The sequence below is a fragment of the Hibiscus syriacus genome, unplaced genomic scaffold, assembly GCF_006381635.1.
Source record: "Hibiscus syriacus cultivar Baekdansim isolate YM2019G1 unplaced genomic scaffold, ASM638163v2 tig00116962_pilon, whole genome shotgun sequence".
In the NCBI taxonomy this organism is placed as follows: Eukaryota; Viridiplantae; Streptophyta; class Magnoliopsida; order Malvales; family Malvaceae; genus Hibiscus; species Hibiscus syriacus.
This window is the reverse complement of record NW_024063488.1, coordinates 3,748,912-3,769,253: the sequence shown is the minus strand read 5'-3', so window position 1 is coordinate 3,769,253 and position 20,342 is coordinate 3,748,912. Positions and strand designations below refer to the sequence as shown.

Sequence of the window (20,342 nt, the reverse complement as noted above, 5' to 3'; positions counted from 1 at the left end):
CTTCACCTTGCTGGCCAGGGCAGGTGAACTGCTTTCAGCATGCCTATCTTCTCCCGCTTCACTTCGGGAGCTATTATGTCCGGACATCTAATAAGAATAAACACATGTTTATTAGTAAAACAGCATACTCATACTATACCAGATCAGAGTTCTCACTATTTGTTGGCATGTATTCCATTTAAAGACTCTATAGACTCTGGTTCATGCCTAGAATCGGCTAAACCATAGCTGATACCATTAAATGTAACACCCCCAACCCGTACCCGACCCGAATAGTCAGAGATACTACATTGACTTTAAAACACAACTTTTAACAAATAATAGCAAAATTTGAACTATTAAGAAAATACGATAATATCATATTGTAATATAAGTTTACCAAATATTCAGAGCATACACAACTTAACCCTTTAATTACATGCCAACTGCCATTTACATAACAAAATGACCTACTGATTAAGTTGCTTCTGATCTGGTGGTTGCAGGAGTAATGCTGTCAAGATGCTTAACATGTCTCGTCTACTTTCTCGGATCCTACGTGTGAAACACTCACACGCTAAGTCATCGACTTAGTGAGGCAATGTAATAATAATAACAAAGCAATGTAATGACCATGTCATAATGAAAAATGAGATGCAAACATGTACTTAATCAGTTAGTCTACATCATCATATCCATACCTGTAGCATATTACTTTAGCATTCATGAATTTGTATGAATAAGTTTATTGGCCCATGATATCATACTGAGAACCTAAGGTATCTGAGTAATGTGAGGTTGCCACTATGCTGTCACCACAGCTCGTATAAATGCACCGAAGTGCCGCGTAGAATTGCACCGTAGTGCCATATAATAATGTCCATAAGAACCACATAGAATTCCTTAAGAATCATATACATATGCTAGGGATCACATATGTGTCTCACCAGACTTCACACATGTTCCAAAGAATATATATATATCCCGAAAGACCGCGTAGAATATTGTCCCGAAGGACCGCGTAGACCCTCTACCCTTGGCATGCCAACTATACCTATAGTTCTCATCTACATAACATGGGCTTTTACATTTCACGTAGTCTATATCGCGTAGACATGTAAATTCTTACCTTTTCACATAGCTCATAACTTTTCCCACATATTCATGTCATATAATGCATTTTATATGAACTCATGTCATGTCTCATAATACAGAATATGCTCATGTACCAAGATATAAAATCTAGACTTATTACAAGTCTAGAATTGAGTATATTTCTATAATTATGCTATGCATATGCACTCACCTATATTTATTTGCCTTTTTCTCGATAGATCCTACTTGTAGATTGTTCCCGAACTCGTGTAGGCTTAGTATCTACAAAATAATTCAATGATACTTATCAGTATACTAATTAATATATTCTAAACTATCATTCCTTAAACTCATAGAAAAGCCAATTTCATCCTTTAATGAAGGTATGCATCGATGCACTACTGATGCATCGGTGCATAAAATGCATTCGATGTTGTATTATTACTGGGATGCATCGATGCATGACTTATGCACTAATTAATATATTCTAAACTATCATTCCTTAAACTCATAGAAAGCCAATTTCATCCTTTAATGAAGGTATGCATCGATGCACTACTGATGCATCGGTGCATAAAATGCATTCGATGTTGTATTATTACTGGGATGCATCGATGCATGACTTATGCATCGATGCACTAATTGCATTTGATGTTTCTATTTTAAAAGAGTGCATCGATGCATTACCAATGCATCGATACACCTTCAAATAATTTCTGGGTTTTAAACTTTATGCATCGATGCACTATGAATATGCATCGATGCACTCTGCCCAGAATCCTCTTTATGCCCGAAAACCCTCTTTCAGCTTAATACTTCATATATCCTCTTTCTTATTTCCTAACTTGCTACCTTACTTGCTAATTATTATCCATTAAATATTTCTAAAACTTAGAAATCTAATTCTCCATGTAGAATTTAAGAATCTAACCCAAATTCCAACATGTTCTAATTTGAATCTACACCTCATACTTCTTAGTTAGCTTATTGACAAGTCAAAAATCTTATTCAAAACCTCAAAACTCATCCATATCAAAATTTCATCTAAAAACTCATTTTCCAAATCTATCTCTAAAACATTTATCTTGTTGTCTTAATGTCATATAAGCTTTCCTTTAGCTTATATAACATCCAAACTTCAATTTCCAAGCTAAACATCAAAGAAACTACCAAGGTTCAAATTCTTACCTTAAACTTGGGTTCACGTTTGGAAGAAGAGAAGAGTGAAGATAAGAAAGAATGAAGAAGAATGAGAGGGATTCTGGAAACATTTGTTTCCTCCACAAGCCCCACGTGGGTTATAATATAACCCCAAACATTTTTTTTATAATTTTTCCTTACAAATGACCATTTTGTCCTTACATTCATTTCATATTTAACCATTATTTTTAAACTATATAATTATTCTACTTTAATCACCAAATGTTGAAACTTTGCAAATTAATCACTAACCCGGCATGGAGGATGTTACAGCCACCGCCACCGTCACAGATTACCCCTCCTGGAGACTATTATAGGTCTATGTTTGTAGATCTGACTTGGGGTTCATATGCTGGATATTTGGGATTAACAACCAATGATCGAAGAAATCCTCCTTGAGAACGACAGCCGCCCTGCGGAACACATTCGCGTCGCAAGCATCGATAGATTTTGTTTTTGTATTATATTTGTATTTAGTTTATTTGACTTTTTAATTGTAATTTTTTATTATTTCTCATTTAATACTTACTTTATTTTGTTAAATTTGTTTGACTTTTTTAATGTATTTCAGTTAATTTTGTCTATTATCATTTAATATCAGTTATTGTAATTTGGTTATCTTTCACCATTTAATACTTATTGTAAGTTTGTTGTATTTAAAATTATTTTGAAATAATAAATTGTTCGATAACTTTCTTAAATTTATCACTTATTATCTCTTTTATTATAATCACGTATAACGCAAACGTACAATCTCGTATTATTGTATCGTTTTTTTAATCTTCATCAGCGATTATCGAATGACATTAAGTTGAAGTAAATGCAAATTAAAGTACAATAATTATTATTTGATAAACAAATATATCATTTCCTCATCAATTGTGATGGCAACAGAAGTGGACATGTTTTTCTAGTGTGTCTTGGGTTTCTACAATACCCACATCTTCTGTCTTATCTAGATCTTTCTCGAATATCCATATCGTAATGAATTCGATTGGATTTTAGACGACCACGCTCCCTCAATAAGCTCCGATTTGGTACAATCGGAAGCCAATCTTGAACCTCATCAGGGTCTTTGTCATTACCTATGGGGAAACTCAAATTCGTATACCTTAAAAACTTCAGATAGTAGGTATACGGGATCCACAAAATGGTTATAGTCTTGACGTGTATGCGAGCAAGCTGCTATCACATGAGAGCATGGATACTTAAGAGCTTGAAAAAACCCGTTGTCGCATGTTATGTCCCTTAGATGTACTCTTAACGACACAACTGCAACCCCTCGAAGAGATCGCGGCAACTCTGTGACACGAAACATTTTATGCCTTCTAGAGAAGCTTATTACAGACATTCCATTTGATGTAGAAATTTTTTTCTGTAGATCTGCAACTAATCTAGGGTGATAGACATGACCGCCTTGCATCCAGGTTTGAGCTTGTCCCCCGAGCTTCGCAAAAAGCACCACCAAACGAAAATATATTCTTTACCAAGTCGTTACTGGTAAGTGACGTGCATCCTTTAAAGTTGAATTGATTGCCTCTGCCAAGTTGGTCGTCATGTGTCCATATCGATATCCACCATCATATGTGTTCGTCCATTCTTATCGATGAGGCTGATGTAATCGTCCTTCCTCGTTCTTCACCCGCAAATCTTGAAGCATTTATTCAAACGTTCGAGGAAGTAGTTCGTAACCTGATCAAAAAATGTATAACTTACTAACTTGCTTTCTTTGCAAAATTAAAACGATCGAAAAAAAACAAACTACATCAGTTTCACTTACCCATGCACACAATTAAGTGACGCTCATCATTCTTCTTGTACCGTCCATGGTAGTTCGCAGCAATGTGTCGGAGACAATACTTATGTTGGACAAATGGTGGTTGCCACATTGGACCCAAAGACTCTATTGCTGCTTTGATCCCAGCTCCGCGATCTGAAATGACACAAATGTTTTCCCTCGTGATAACACGTGCACGTAAATTTCAGAGGAAAAAAGCACAAGAATCTGTATCTTCTCTTTCGACAAGAGCAAAAGTAACTGGAATAATGTTGCGATTGCCATCTTGGACAACTGTCAATAATAAAATTTTCTTGTATTTTCCATACAAGAAAGTCCCGTCGATCTGGACCATAGGCTTGCAGTATTTGACAGCATTAACGCACTGTGGGTAAGTCTAAAAAACTCGGTAGAATTGGCATCGATCACGGAGAACTCGATCATTATGGTATGCATAGGAGGTTTTGAAGTCCACAATTGTCCCAGGATTCAACCTCCGCACCAGCCTAAACCAGCCTGAAGTTCGTTGTAAGATGCATCACATTCGCCATGAAGTTTGACAATGACATTTTGTTTTGCCAACCAAGCTTTTTTATAGGAGACAGTGTACACATACTACGATTGTATAGCTGAAATCAACACAACAACAGCTATATGAGAGCTTGTTTTTACCATGGGCATGATGACTTGACATATTACTTCAGAGTCCAAGTTCGGATGATATTGGTTGACCCCTCCAACACAACATGTGTGAGGACCGTTGTATATTGTTAGTTCCCATATGTTGTTTTTCCTCTTCCTTTTCGATACGCGAACCATCCAATTCCATCTGTTTTCGCGTCGGTCACAGTAGCATACATATTTTTCTGTCGTGGAGCGGTCGACTCTCGATTGAACTAAATTACAGATATTGTAATTTTTTATAGCCATCATCGCTTCTTCTTTGCTTGAAAACTCCATGCCTAAATATAACTCATCATTATTTATTGATGAGTAATATCCATAGTCACCAAGATGAGGCATATCCGCAAATTCTGGAGGGTCAGTTTGTGTCACATTTGCTGGAACTTCATCCACATCATCGTCATCATCGGAGTTGAATTGCGGTGATTCTGGGTGAATGAATAGTCTAGTCTCAGCACCATCCGCACCAGGCTCACGAAGTGATTCTTCTGGTGGAGATTATGGTTCCTCAATGCTCTCCACATTTAGGTCGAAGAACCTACTACTTGCACGACTTCCCCTTGAACTGAAAGGCATATCAACATTCAGATCGAAAAAGCTCGCAATCGAATGCCTCCCCCTGAAGCTTGAAGTCATCGTGTCAAATGGAAACTGCACAGATGGTTGCATCGATGGCATCTCCATATTAAGGTTAAACAGATTTGCAGATGAATGTCTTCCCCTTGAACTGGACGCGATGTTGCCATACGGATTGTTCGTCGACCCACCTCGGTACATATCGTAAGGAGTTGCGGATGAATGTCTCCTCATTATGGCATTAAAATCATTACACATTACTATCGTCGGGCTGTCAACTTGATCAACTTGTTCAGTCAGCCCATAGTTAGAGTTTAATGATTGACCCCGAACGGCACACACTTAAATAAAATTTGCATACATCTCAATATCGGCGTCTGAATAATTACTTTGAGCTTTAACCATCATTTCAACATCATCATTGTTCAAAAGTTCGAACGCTGTATAAGTTAATGGCAACAATGATGTTGGAAATCTGTACTGCAACGACGACATTATTCTACTACTTCCAACATGAATCTTCCTCGAAATCTTCGTTATCAGCTCCTCAAGAGTTATGTTTCTCTTCAATAATATTTTAACACGCTCATTTGATACGAAAACAACGCTCGTTTCATCTTCTCGAATTTCACCATCATAATAAACAATAGCTGAAAGTCGCGTCATTCTTTGAGTTTAAAAATACGACAATATTATATCTGCAAAAAAACAACAACTAAAACAATGCTAATTAAATAAATAATATATAAACAAAAATATAACATAATAAAATTTTTACATATAAATATAAATAATTTAAATAATATAATTTTATATTATTACCTGTACCGCAAAACTATTTCGACGTATATTCCCGTTTTCTAATTTTACAAATACATAAATTAATTGACAACAATTAGTATAATATTTTTTCAAATAATCATAATAAACAATAAATATAATAAAAAATTATCACAAAATTACCTTTTAACGAAAAATCGCATGAACTTCTGAATAAAATATGAGAAAATTGTCAGAATTATTGACTCGTTGACGGAATTGTTGTATTAATTTATAAGTTGAGAGGAGAGATGTGATGAACTTAACCGGGGAGAAGGGTATTTATAGCCGAAAAAAATTGTAACAATTATACAGGGCGCGATACATGCCCCACGCTATATATAATTATAAAGGTCAGACGCGGCCCCTAACCCGCGCTATACCTACGTGACGTAAGACGCGTCCCAGGAGCCGTGCTATACCAACGTATAATTCATGTCAGAATAAGAGGCGTTGCAGGGATTGCCTTACCCCACGTGACGCCAAATTAACATATAACGCGATGCATGGAGCGCACCTTACTGTAAAGGGTGTTAAATTGAAAAATATAATCTGACCGGTATTAGATCGGTAAATATACATGTCTACGGTAATTTTTTTTTATAAGAAAAAACGCCCAATTCCTATAATGATTTAGGTGATTGTGATATTTCCAATGAAAGATTGAATTACCAAGACAAAATGATACCCAGCATAATTTCTCAAAAAGAAGCTTCCATTTAATAAGATTTTCAATAACCCTAGTCCAGATTTCCAGAAGAAAATAAAAAAGAGATTCTGAAATGTTAATAAGCCAGAAAATTCATCCATTGAACCTTTTTTTCAGTATTTAGAAGAGCAAAGAGGGGCTAACAACTATATGCTTTAATGGATGTTCAACATCTTTGCCGCCGGCATGCTTGACGAACTCAGCCGGGGAAAGGAAGCTGCCATGACAAACACATACTATTCTCACTTCCTCACCCTTTCTATATCTGTAAAGAAACCCTTCTATTCTTTTCCCATTGGGGCCATCTCCTGTTGTTGATACACCAGGCATATCTTCCATAATGTTCCTTTCGGTTGCCTCGACACTCTTTTTACCTACAGCTGGTTGATTATGTTGATTCTTTGCTGCAATTCTATCTAAGTTCATGGATTTCTGAATCGAGATCTTTCCAGGGATGATGTTCGGTTTCTGCTCGGTCTGCGATGCAGATTGTGCGCTGGTAGGGCTTCTTGATCCAGAGCATTTATAAGTTCCTGTAATTTGATGGCCGTGTATTTATGAGTTTGAAGCCAAATGCAAGAATATCAAGATACAAACGAAAATTATAAACTATGGCATTTACACAAGATGGTTTCGTAGGCAAGCTTAAAAAGACATTGTAGGTCATCAACAGCTTACCAAAGGTTAATGCAAAGCATAAACAACCCGTTTCCTGGGTATTTTTTCAATTTTCATAAGAGCTCCATTATAACAAAATTGCCAAGATCCGTTTCTCAGATGAGACGACTGTATTTCATCCACTCAACTAGAAAATGTTGGTATCCAATGGGCATTAGCAGATGAAATTGAGAAATACTTCGGGCGATACGAAGGTTGAATGTTCAAAGACTATAAACAAGAGATATGCCAGTATTCTCAAGACAGTCGATCTTGCACCTAGAAGGACGAAAAACTAGGCATGTCCAACACCGGAAAGACAGCAGCATATCGACAAACTACAGACACAAGACTAAAGCTATTTATCATCTTACTAGCTAAACTATGCATCAGTGAAAAGGACACTAAAACAGGTCACTGCCACTTATTGCATTATTTCTCTCTGGGATTTCTTTTGTATCTCAGGAACACAGAGAAACTCAAACTAATGTCCCGAAATCGTTCTCGGTTGTTTATCGTCGGATCGAACTCGAAACTAGGGTATCCTTAGTTCAAGTAAAGCACAGCTGTAATTTAACAGCAATGCAATATGATCACTCAGCTTAAGGAAAGCTAGCATCTAAAAGAACAACCTTTCAGACAATCAAAATCTAGACCAATATGAATTCAAACATGTTAATTAGATCAAACACCAGTGGAAGTAACATCAATCAAGATGTAAAATAAAGCATGAAAAAAAGAACCAACAAAAATGGGAGAAAATGAATTGATAACCTTGAGGTGGTTGGCTTTCAAGTTCAGATATGCCAGATGAACCACTTCCTTGGGATCCAATTGAACCCTCTTCTCTCTTATCTTCTTCACCAAAACCCTCCATTTTCCTATGTTTCAAAGCCTTCAAATTCTTCTGCTTCTCACACCTCTTCCTCTTGGCTTCAAGTCTCCTCAAACTCTGCAACTCCTTCCTTCTTCTCCACTCTTCCTCGGTCTCCACAGGCAAACATGTCCTCACAAGGGAACCACAAGCCGCCATGGGGAACAAAGATGGTGGAGAGAAGAAGATTCATCGGTTGAGTTGATGAAATCGGGTATGGAAGATGATCTAGTGACTTCTTGGCTCCTGGTCAACCCCAAAACGACCATTCAATGAAAGTCCTAAGCTTAACTCAATCTCTTCTTCACCATTTCCTCCATCTTGTTGAGAAAATGGTTGCTTGATGACATGAATCTTTGAAGTAAATCCCTTGGGAGATTCATCACTTGCATGGTTTGTTTCTTTCCAATTTCCTCAGCTTTTGCCATTGAAGGGGGAAAACCAAAATTGTTTTTAAAAAAGGAAAAAAAGGATTGATTACTGAAATCGAATCAAATTTTGTAGAACATGAAGCTTCAAAGATACCATGTTGACCCCAAACTCAAAAGTTCCTTTTTTTTCCATTCAATCAAACAGAGAAGAAAAGAAAAATGGAGGAAAGTGCAGGGAAAACGATGGAGGAAAAAGAGGAAAATAAATTGTAAAAATGACAATAAAGCCCTTGAAAAGTTAGTCATTCAAATAACACACGTGGCGTACATGAAGAGACCCAACAAGACTGAAAACAAAAGGACAAAAAACACCTCAGATTCCGAGATGACTTAAAACGAAGTGTCGACACGTTTCGAAATGTTAATGATGATAGTCATTGTTATTGCCACGTGTCTCTCGATAAAGCAAATGAAAAAAAAGATAAATATCTGACCTTGCCTTTCAATCTTGTCTTATTGTTTATTTACTCCCATTAACCTTGTTTTCTCTCCATTCGAGTCCTTCCGTAAATTGATGGGGACAAAATTTTATATTAAGGAATGAACTTATAAAATTTTAGGCGGTAAAAAATAAATTATAAATAAAATATATAAAAAAATACTTAAATTATACGATAATTTAAAATTTTTATAGAACAAACACTGTTATTTATCCCTTATTCGATTCATCCCTACTTGCACACTCTCCTTAATCTAAGGATTTTCAAAATGAAATCTAAAACCTTTTATTTTTTCATTCGTTTTATATACAAACCATACTTAAATATCTTTCTAAATTTTTTTGAATTCTTGTATCATTATTTAAATTTTTTTAAAGACAATCTTACAGGTGTACAATGCAAAAAGAAAAAAGAATAGGGAGATAATTGAATATGGTAAAAATAGGAGGAGTATAAGCGGATAAGACCCTATTTGTATACTTAGGTGATATGGAGGAAGGAGAAAAGTACACGTGGACAGACAACCTTGGGGTTCGTGTTGCAGATTTCGGATCGTACGTTCCTTCTTTCTGAAGTTTTTGTCTGAAATGTGTCATAAGATTAATAAGATAATTATTTTATAATATATTTAAAAAATATAATAACAAGGGTTTTCTTTTTCTTTAATCTATATTTTTCCTAATATTTTTATGTTGTTTTCCTCTATTCTTTGATTTTTTGTTAAGTGGGCTATAATTATTAGTTCTCTTTATCTTTTTCATAATACGTTCCTTATATTTTTTAGTTTTAAATAAAAAATTTTGTACTTATGATATATATATTTTTATTCTTGTAGCACTTATTTTTTTTATTTTTGTGAAATGATATGAATTTTGATAAGTTTTTCACGTATATTTATTATCGTTTTGATGCTTACACAAATAATTTATTAGTGATTAAGTATAGTTAGATCTCCTATTTGTTAAATTATTATTTATCGATATAATTATAATTGTGTAAAAAAACAACCTGTCAAATAGTTTAGTTCGCTTAACATTCCTTGATCATTTCATAAAGTGTCTTATACGACGACATAAGTTTTATTAATGTTATGTGGTTTTTTTTATGTTGATATTCATTTTTAAGGAAATGTTTATTTATTTTTTATCTTTGAGTTTAATATTTTTATTTTTATACGAGTTTTTAGTGACTATTGTTATTGTTTTTTCTCTATATTTGGGTGTGTTGTAATTTTGATTCTTCTTTTATTTTTATTAATAAAATCTAATTATCATTGTTCAGAAAAATATTATAATTATTTTATAATATTAGATTTTATATCAATGATTTAAGTATATTAATATTTTAATTTTGGCAAAGTCTTCATCAATAATAATTAAAATTTATCTTAATTTAAAATTTTTATGTTAAATTCAAATTTAATATTAATATTTTAATTTTGGCAAAGTCTTCATCAATAATAATTAAAATTTATCTTAATTTAAAATTTTTATGTTAAATTCAAATTTAATGTGAATTTACTATTCATAAAATAAAATCTGTACGTAAAATTTGAAATAAAAAATTAATCCTTCAAAATTTACCGAATTGGAATAAAATTATCATCCTTAATCTTATTAGTAAAAAATAATTGATAATATATATATATTAATATATTATTGAATTGTCCGTCCAACTCAGTTGGTAGAGCGCAATGCTCTTAACCTTGTGGTCGTGGGATCAAGTCCCACAATGGGTAATTCATAATTCTGACTGTCGGAGGTCTCCCACGAAAGCTGCTCTCAACCTGGCGTTGGGGACACCCTACTATCCTACTTCCTCCTTACCCCATTACATATAAAAATATGGTCAGTTAATTTATATATATTAATATACTATTCCTCTCCACAATTAAACGGTCAAAATTCTAAGATAAATAATAAATAATGATGCACGGGGATAGAAGAAGAAGAAAATAACTAATAATTCATGATAGAGAAAGGTAAAAAAGTGATAAAGGTAAAAAAATTTCTTTTTAATATAATTTATTTTATTTATAACATTATGTCTAATTTTTATGTAATTTAATATATTTTTTCTTTTAAATTAATTAATGAACGAGAATTGAATTTATTATGTGATTTTAATTGTAAATTTCTTTTTTTTGAATTCTCGTATTCAAATAGCTATTTAGATAGCGTATACTCTATTAGCCTACTTCAAATTAATTAAAAAAAAACAACAAAAATTATACATAATTAATCCAAAGAAAATCAAAGACAAGATCGGGGAGTGGGCCCAAGTTGCACAGCAATTTTCTTTCCCCTTTTTTTCAATTGAATTTCGATCTTCTTTGGGGTTAGCGAACAGGATTACGCACGCGTCTTTGTCAGAATATATCTAATTTATTATTTCATTATTTAATAATACGTTATTCAAAAAATTATTTAATAATATGAATAATTGTTCTTTGCTCCCTTTCAAACTTAAAAGAGAACAAATTGATCAATGAATCTAATTTTTAAAATTGAAAAAAAATATTAAAAGACATTTTATCGTTTAATCATTTAAACAAAGTTAAAAATTCAAATTTTGATACGTTAAATCTCTTAAATAAAGTTAAAAGTTTAACGTCGTAAATAAAAAAATAAACTTTTTTAATATCTTATCTAAATCAGTTGGTCAATAATTTGAACACCGATGGCTATACCAAAAATATATATACCTACTTCAATCAATAGGAGCTCAAATGATTCCCGATTGTCAAACGATGTAATAAAATCAGAAGAGAAATTTAATGTGCCTTGATGTTTGTAATGGTAACACAAACTCCCTACACAAATTTTTCTGAAAGTCTCCAAGGTCCTCTCATATAAACATTCAATCCAACCCTTCTGTCAAACTTGAATCCCTTCCTAACTCCGACTTCTTTGAATTTTCGATCAATTTTTCCGCATAAAAAATGAGCTTACTCTTGTGGGATTTTCAAGTTGAAGCCGAATTCTGGTTCGGTCGACTTGAATGGTTACCTCTCCCTCTCCCATCACGCCCTGCTGAACCGCCCCTAGGTCGACCGGAAAATTCATTCCATATTCATTCCTTCCATAGCTTCGGTTGCCACTGTAGTTTCGTCCCCTGAAGCTGTCATTTCGAAACGTTCCTCTTCGGGAAGGGAAACCACCTCTTCCATTAACAACTGCAAAGTAACGGCACCATCAGACAACTTTTCGTCAGATAAGCCGGGTAGGTTTCCAAGCATAAATTATATGCTCACTCTTTTCGTACCTCTAGTTGAAGTTCTCTTTATCTCCACGACAGCTTGACGCTCTCCGATTGTAATCGGTGAAGCTGAATTTATCATTTTGATCAATTAAGTATTAAAACCATCAACTGTGGTACGTTTTGATCACCTAATTTTCAGGTGCTAACATCTTAAAAGTCGAATGATCATTTAGGCGGCTTACCCAAAATTCTTACGATTGACGTAAGGATGAACACAAAGTTCGAACCTGACAGATTCTGATCTGATCTTATTGGGTCAAAATTTCTTTGATAAAAAAAATTTAAGTTTGCATCAGGTGGGGTTTTTAGAATATATGTTCCAGTAAAGGTCAAGTTCATATTTAAGATTGAAAAATACTCAATCTGATCTGTAAAAATAATATAATTATACCTTATTAACGATTTGACAAACAGAACTATAAAAAGTTAACACAAACTTATTCCCCAGCTCCTGTATCTCCTCGCTAGTAGAATCTAGTTTTATTTGTGATCCTTCTAGTGATTCTATCTCCAATGAAACCGATTCGTGAAGGGACATGCTCCCGCTCGAAGTAAAATCTTCAAAAAGAGACGGTGATGTAATTTCTTCTCGAGCTACCATTAACAAAGCAGTTGTCTCAAGAAGTTTTCCATCCTTCTTTCTCAACCTCTTTTGTGTTCTCAAAAAGCAACCTAATAGGCTCCAATAGTTCCCAGTCTATGCACAAAAGAACAATCACCATGCAGATAGATTGTTTTGAAGATCAATCCAGTTTTTATCCCTTAAGTGATGAGTGTTTCCATCGGGAAGAAGACCAAGTCTGAGTTAGCAAGCGTTGAATGGAAGATGGAGCGGTCTTTGTTGAATTTGCAGCTTCAGTTTGCTAATATGAAAATGAAGGTGGTTCTTTGCATGGTGTTGGATATGCTGCTAGAGCTAGGGAAGGCTTTGAGGGCAATCCATATCTTGCAGCACCTCTGCATTCCGGGGAAAAGGAACTGGAAGTGTCACCAGTTGTTCTTCCAGCTAAGCTTTCGAATGAAGCGGCTTGGGAAACCCAGCCCGGGAAATGTCATTGTGGGAAACCATTTTCCGCGCCTGAGACATTTGCTTCTGCCATTGATACATGAAGTGGGATATGGATTCTGACAATGGAAAGAAGAAACTCCTCTACCTAGAGACCTCCGCTGCGTTCTAAGTGGAATAGGAAAAGTCCTTCGGCACGGTACCAGATTTCATGTCACAGAACGAGGACCTTGAAAAGATTGCCTCCGAGAAGAATGACAAGAAAAGACCGAGTGGAGACAATTTTGAAAGAATCTATAGAAAGCTCTTAGGAGTAGATTCAATTGCAAACTATGTTTGGGATGTGGTTATTGTGAAAACTACCATAGAGTGGTCTCCATCTTTGACGGCTTTCACAAGGTATGGATGCAACGGTTTCCATGATGGAAATTCATCAGTTTTCTGACAGTCACAATTGTTGAAGCTTCATACCATATTGTATTAGCATTTTTTATCAAGGAAGGTAGCTTGGTTTCACATCACATGCTTTCTAAATTGTTAAGTTGGAACCAAAGTTGGAGAACGGTTATCATTTGCTATACAATCTTTCTTTAACTCGCGACATGCCACAGTCGAAAAAAAAACATACCTATACATCGGATGTATAATCATGTTCGACACTTAATTCTAATGTCCTAGAAAACATACATAAACTAGTATATGAGCCAAAAGTCGTCTCAGGTGGTCTGTTACTAGGGTGTCTGGCCTCAGTTCTAGAGCTCAGGGGAAAACCCTGATTATATCAGAGAAAGTGCAATGATAAATTACGCACTCATTCATCCTCTCTTTTTCTATAATTCCCTAATTTCCCCTTTCTTGATTTGGTTATTTGTTCAATAGTTAATCCCTCTAAATATTATGATAACCCTATCTATCTCAAGGTTTATAAAGCATGAACACCAAGAATAAAGCTACTCTATGCAGCATAACGAAAAGCATAATAAAGAAGATCACCATCCTTTAATCTCACTTAACCCAATCTCTGTGTATACAATAAATTTATTATCCTGAAAAAGAACAATCGAAACAGCAACTCCCCCATTACAAGTTGGATTGCTCCACTATAGCGAATAAAATCATGGTTCTGAATTCAAACAATTAGCTTGCTCTAAATATTGGCACACTTTATGATAAAAGAAAAAGGTAGAATAGTAACCACCTCTAAATGATTCAACAACAATACCAAATATTGGAAGCATGAGACCAAAAACAAAGCAAAAAAGTTACAGTTCTCAGAAATGAATCCGCCCTAGACCTTATGTTTTATGTTTTCTATCAAATTTTCCTGCATGTAAGTTGTGTGTATGCTAAACTTCCATTTCAGGTAACAGACTTCGAACCACAAATAGGAAGACCCACATCATTTTGTAGTTCAGACCAAAGACACGAATCAATAACCTGGCTGTAGAAACCCCAATCTTGGCTTCTTTCAGTGATAGCTATCTGACCAAATGGATTTTGCTCGACAAAGTTACGTACATTATCAGCCAAAGCTAACCTTTCCAAGTAAACTTTAAGATCACCTTCTTCCCCTAAAATAATCAAGTAAGATTCGTGTGAACACTACTTTGCAAAAATAATAGTAGGCAAATAACTCAGGTTTCTTTCTTATTCAACATTCTTCGAACCATGGGACCTAACAAATTAAATAATTTCAGAAGTCATTTACCTAATATATTATCATTCATGTTGAACTGAATGAATGTGGAAATATTGCAGTATGTGGCTACAAAGATGAGCAGAAATCAAAAACAATATCAGGACCTATGTTAGAAAGACAGACAAATAATAGTCACCTAACCAAAAAAATGCAGTAGTCTGTTAACTTACAGGATTTAGCAGTGCTTTGTAGGGAGAATCATCTATCAACAATGTGTTTGATTCATTATATCCCTTCTCCATGGAAGATCAGGATCATGTTTTCGCCAAAGCTTCCTCAAATCTTTAAAAACCAAGGGCTTATTTTTATGCCCGGGAGTATTGAATTGTGTCGCGGTGCAGTAAGATGATCCTGATTAATCATTGTGCATAAAGCAAATGGATCAGAGTTGGAATTGTTCCCAGTTTAATTGCATATAAAATTGTATTTGTTGCAAAAGCATTGATGAAATTAGACCAGTATATTTGTATCATAAAATCTTAAAGAAGTATGAGGACATTCGAACATAATAGCAAAACGACATATTAATTCATGATTTGTTCAAGTAACAGCAATGCCAATATCGTCCCATGCTATATCACTTCTTAGCTCTTCAATAATATTGTCAGCAAAGCAACTAATCCTCAAACTAAGGAAATCAAATTTTGTTACTCATTGAGAAAAGAAAGCAGGACACTTTTTTCTTTCTTTTGGGAACCAAAGCAAAGGCTAAATGGCTCAAAGGTTCAATCTTTTCTCTTGATAGTGATTAATCACCAGTCAGCTAGAGCATTTTCTAGGCAATGACACCAAGCAGGTCTTTTCTTTCTGTTCTTTTTCTAAGAATTCAAAGCAAAGGCTAAACGGCTCAAAGATTCAATTTTTACTCTTAATGGTGATTGAATGGGAATCACCAAGAGCATTTACCAAGGCAGGGGCACCAAGCAGGTTTTTTCTCTTTTCAAAGATATAATTTTTACACTTGTTGGTTTCACCCATCAATCTTGCTTGATGTTGGCTTAAACATTTTCTTAGCTATGGATAACGACAAGGCAATGATATTAAAGATGACTTAGAATCCAGAGTATACAAAAATGTAAAGACTTCTGCAGCAATGAAAAGTTTAACAGAAAGTAAAATGAAACAGGCCACAATTACCCAACAAAACAGCAATTTACGTTTAATATCTCCCATCAGATAATCAATAAATTTTTCCACGTTTTTCCTGTAAAAGTAAAATTCCAGCTAATAAGGATAATATATTAATTCTCCATGGCAACTATCCAGCATTAAGAAAAGGCAATCCATTGTTTGGTTCCGATAAAAATGAAAAGTACCTATGTCTTGAAGACCAGATACCAACTTCAAACCTCTCACAACAAAGCTTTAAAAGATCATCACAGTAGGGTCTCTTAAAAACTGTAAAAAGAAAAAAAGGAAATTCCAGATTAGTTCCCAAAATACTTTGAACATAAAATGAATAAACATAAACATATGAAGTTTTCAACACCAGGTTCTTACTTGCCCGTCCTGCAATGTATGCATCTGGAGTGTAATCATTCGGAGGAGCATAGACTATATCAGCCAGTATCCCATTCAAATCAAGAACAATAAGTTTTTTCCTTGAATGACAAACAGGAGGTATACCAATATCAAGAGATACATCATTTGTTTCATTTGCATCAAATGAATTAATCTTTTCTTCACTATTTCCTTCATCCGATTGAGTTGGACCTGAAACAGTATCCGTTTGATCAGTGTTAGTAAGGCCAACTTCCTCAGGATGCTTATCAATTTGACTTTGATCACTACAGTCCAAGGAATCAAGCTGCTCCGTCCTTTTCCTAAACTTGACTTTCTTTTTAATTACTGGCCTTGTTTCTGAAAATATCTGGGCATAATCCTTGCCTGCCTCTAAAGTTCCCAGAGATGAATTTTGTGGCTCATTTACTTCTACAAAACTATGGTTTATTTCAATATTGGCTATTGGAAAAGAATCAGAATTGATCACTACAGTCCAAATCAAGTGCTCCGTCCTTTTCCTAAACTTGACTTTCTTTTAATTACTGGCCTTGTTTCTGAAAATATCTGGGCATAATCCTTGCCTGCCTCTAAAGTTCCCAGAGATGATTTTGTGGCTCATTTACTTCTACAAAACTATGGTTTATTCAATATTGGCTATTGGAAAAGAATCAGATTGTTGGAAATTCATGGTTTTTCTTGCAATGATCGTTTCCTATCATTCGCCTTAACCAAGTCAGCCTCCATGTTTTTCCACAATCTCCTCTATTCATTCCTTTTTTTCATATGTCCCTGTTACCGAAGGCCAAAAAGTATCAAATGACATGATGAAGCAAACTTAGTATAACATACAAATTCTAGGCTCAGCACTATTAGTTAACAGTTCATGACTCAACATAAAACTTTCTCTTCATTGTTAGGGACCAACCAAACAATTCAATGGATTGAACACAGGCTCTTCCATCTCTAGCAAAAACAAATATGTATTTCCTATTTATAAGTCACATAAGCTAGCAAAAACATTATAGTCCCACCATTAAAGCCATCTTAAGCAGCTTTTGCACCTAAGATTCAAGTATAGATAGTTGTATTATAATCCTATGTTGCTCAGACTCAGGTTGAGCGTCAACTACTAATATGTACCGAACACAGGTAGTCGATTTTCTGCAAGTTTTACATACTTTGAGGGATCATACCCCCATATTCATATCCAAATATGGCATTAGTGTTGGACACAGATAAAACATTTTAGGATTTAGTGAATATCTCCTCATATTATCCCGTCTATTTTCAATCCTCCATGCATCGATCCTAAAAAAAAGTGTAAAACTACAAATTTACAGTAGGTGTAAACGGATCATAACCATAGTGTCCTTAAAATACTACAGTGCAAAAAGCAATCTTTGTGAAAAACAATTAAAACTTGAAAAACATATAAACAGAACTTCAAAAGATCGCAGGGACATAAAACAAGACAAATTCTCCAAAGGGCATAGTAAGAAATTAACATATTACAAATTGAAACAAGAAAAGAAAGAGGAAAAGAAAACCCAAATCGTTGCAAAGGGTTTGTAAAAAAAAGGATAAAATTGTAACTCGAACAACGAAAGACAATTAGAAGTAAATAAACAGCAAATTAAAATCTTAAAACCCAGAAAAAGAATGAAGGGAGGAGAAACAGACCTTTGAGAATTGGGATTGAGTAGTTGATGTCAGAGATGGATTTAGATTTTGTAGGGATTTTACCGCCCTTACCCCCCCCCCCCCCAACCACCGTTGAACATTCTCTTCTTTTTCCCAGATTTACTGTGTAAACAGCGTAATTTAGAAGACGGTTACTTGCCCTGCCTTTTAACCGCCTAATCCTGTAATCCAATCTTCTTTTTGCTTTTCGCATTTAAAATTCATTTTCAGCCCGAAAACAATTTTAGTGATTAAGAAATTTTTATTATTTTTAAATTTGAAGCGTTTATTATTAAATTATTAAAAATATTTTGAATATATATATGAGTTTATATTTATCTAAAGTAATTAAAAACATAGGATAAACTACATGTTCATACATGAGCTATTACTTTTGTTCTATTTTAGTACCTAAACTTTATTTTTTTTAAATCATAACTAATGTTTACTTTAAGTTTCAATTTGATACCCATCATTAATAATTTAACGGTAATGTTAGTCTGTCACCTTAAGATAATATCACGTCGTCACTGAAAAAAATATAGTGTCTCTTTATGGGTCGAAAACACCTGCCGAACCATCAAAATGAGCCTAAGCTAGGTGTTGTTTTAGTTGTGCTAGACGTTTGGTTTGTTTAAGAGTTTGAACTCGGTGTGGTGCTTTCTCATGTACTGCCATTTTGGCTTATATATGCAAAAGTACTTGTTCAAGTTACTGAATTAGGATTGAAAGTATGAATCATTCTATGTACATTTGCTGACCTTTCACTTGCAGAAATCCCTTGATTCCTCTTTTAGTTGAACGACTCCTTTAGCATTCCATTGCACAAAATCATATCCACAACCATCATCCCAAAAAAAATACACTTAAGCAATCTCATTTAATATCTCAATATTTTACAAGGGTTCCTGATCAACTTCAGGTCTTGTTCAGTTGCATTACCGTTAAGAGATGTTGAACATTAATTCATTGTAATCAACAACACTTTTACAAGTTCACAATGCTCAAAGATAAGCTTCTTGATACAGATAGAGAAGTGCAGCAACAAAGCAACCCAGAGATATGAAAACACCAAACCACGCTAATTGACTTCATCACTCTCATAGCAAACTTCAACCTTCGAATTCTTCATTTACATATACGCCAAAACACTTTGATTAGAAAATCCACCTGCATTTTCATTTTTGACGTCGTTCAACCTTGCACTTTCTCTTTCCTTGCCGACAATTTCTCTACCGTAGAAAACAAGGTTACTGTTTTTAATTAACCACGTTTACATCGGAATATTTATATAGTAGTTTATAGAGAGAAGTGGGCTTGGAGAAACGAACCGAAGAAACTTAGTGAGCTCATCGGCTTCAATCAAGTCTCCACCTTCTCGAGCTTTCAAGAAAGCTATCTTCATTTGAGTGTTGCATGCTTGTCTCATGATTATTTCAGTTTCTTCTCTCAGTCTATCGTATTGTCTTTCCACCTCTCCAAAATTTTCTTTTGTTTCCCTTTGCTCCTCTCTCAAGCATTCACCGTTTTCTTTTCTCTTTCCCATCTTTGCTTTGATGCTTTCACTGGTTTGAATTGCACCTTCACTTTCATATCCTCTCTTACGCATCACCGACAACTTTATCTTTCTTGGCGCCATGAAATGATTAAATCAGGTTTGAGAAGATAGGGTCTTTGATGATCACTGAAGTGCCATAATCTCTATTTAAACAACAAAATGAACTGCATCATATTATTGTATGGAAGAGTCGGAGAAACCAGAAGGACAAATTTGAAGCGAGCATTGCAATTTAGAATGATTCCAAGTCATTGGGTTTCAAAGATAAAAGAAAAATGTTCAGAAGCTTTCGGGAAGGATCAGAGAAGATCACAAATGCAAGGTTCTGCACAAATTAATGATCTGTCCATTGAGAGATTTTAGGTATTTAGCTTCAACGTAAAGCTGCAAAATC

The 20,342-nt window shown here is 34.6% G+C and overlaps 2 pseudogenes; both read right to left on the bottom strand.

The window, feature by feature from the left end:
- Positions 1-6,818: 6,818 nt before the first annotated feature.
- On the bottom strand, positions 6,819-8,949 carry LOC120190731 (annotated as a pseudogene).
- A 5,878-nt stretch (positions 8,950-14,827) lies between these two features.
- On the bottom strand, positions 14,828-18,410 carry LOC120190733 (annotated as a pseudogene).
- Positions 18,411-20,342: the final 1,932 nt, after the last annotated feature.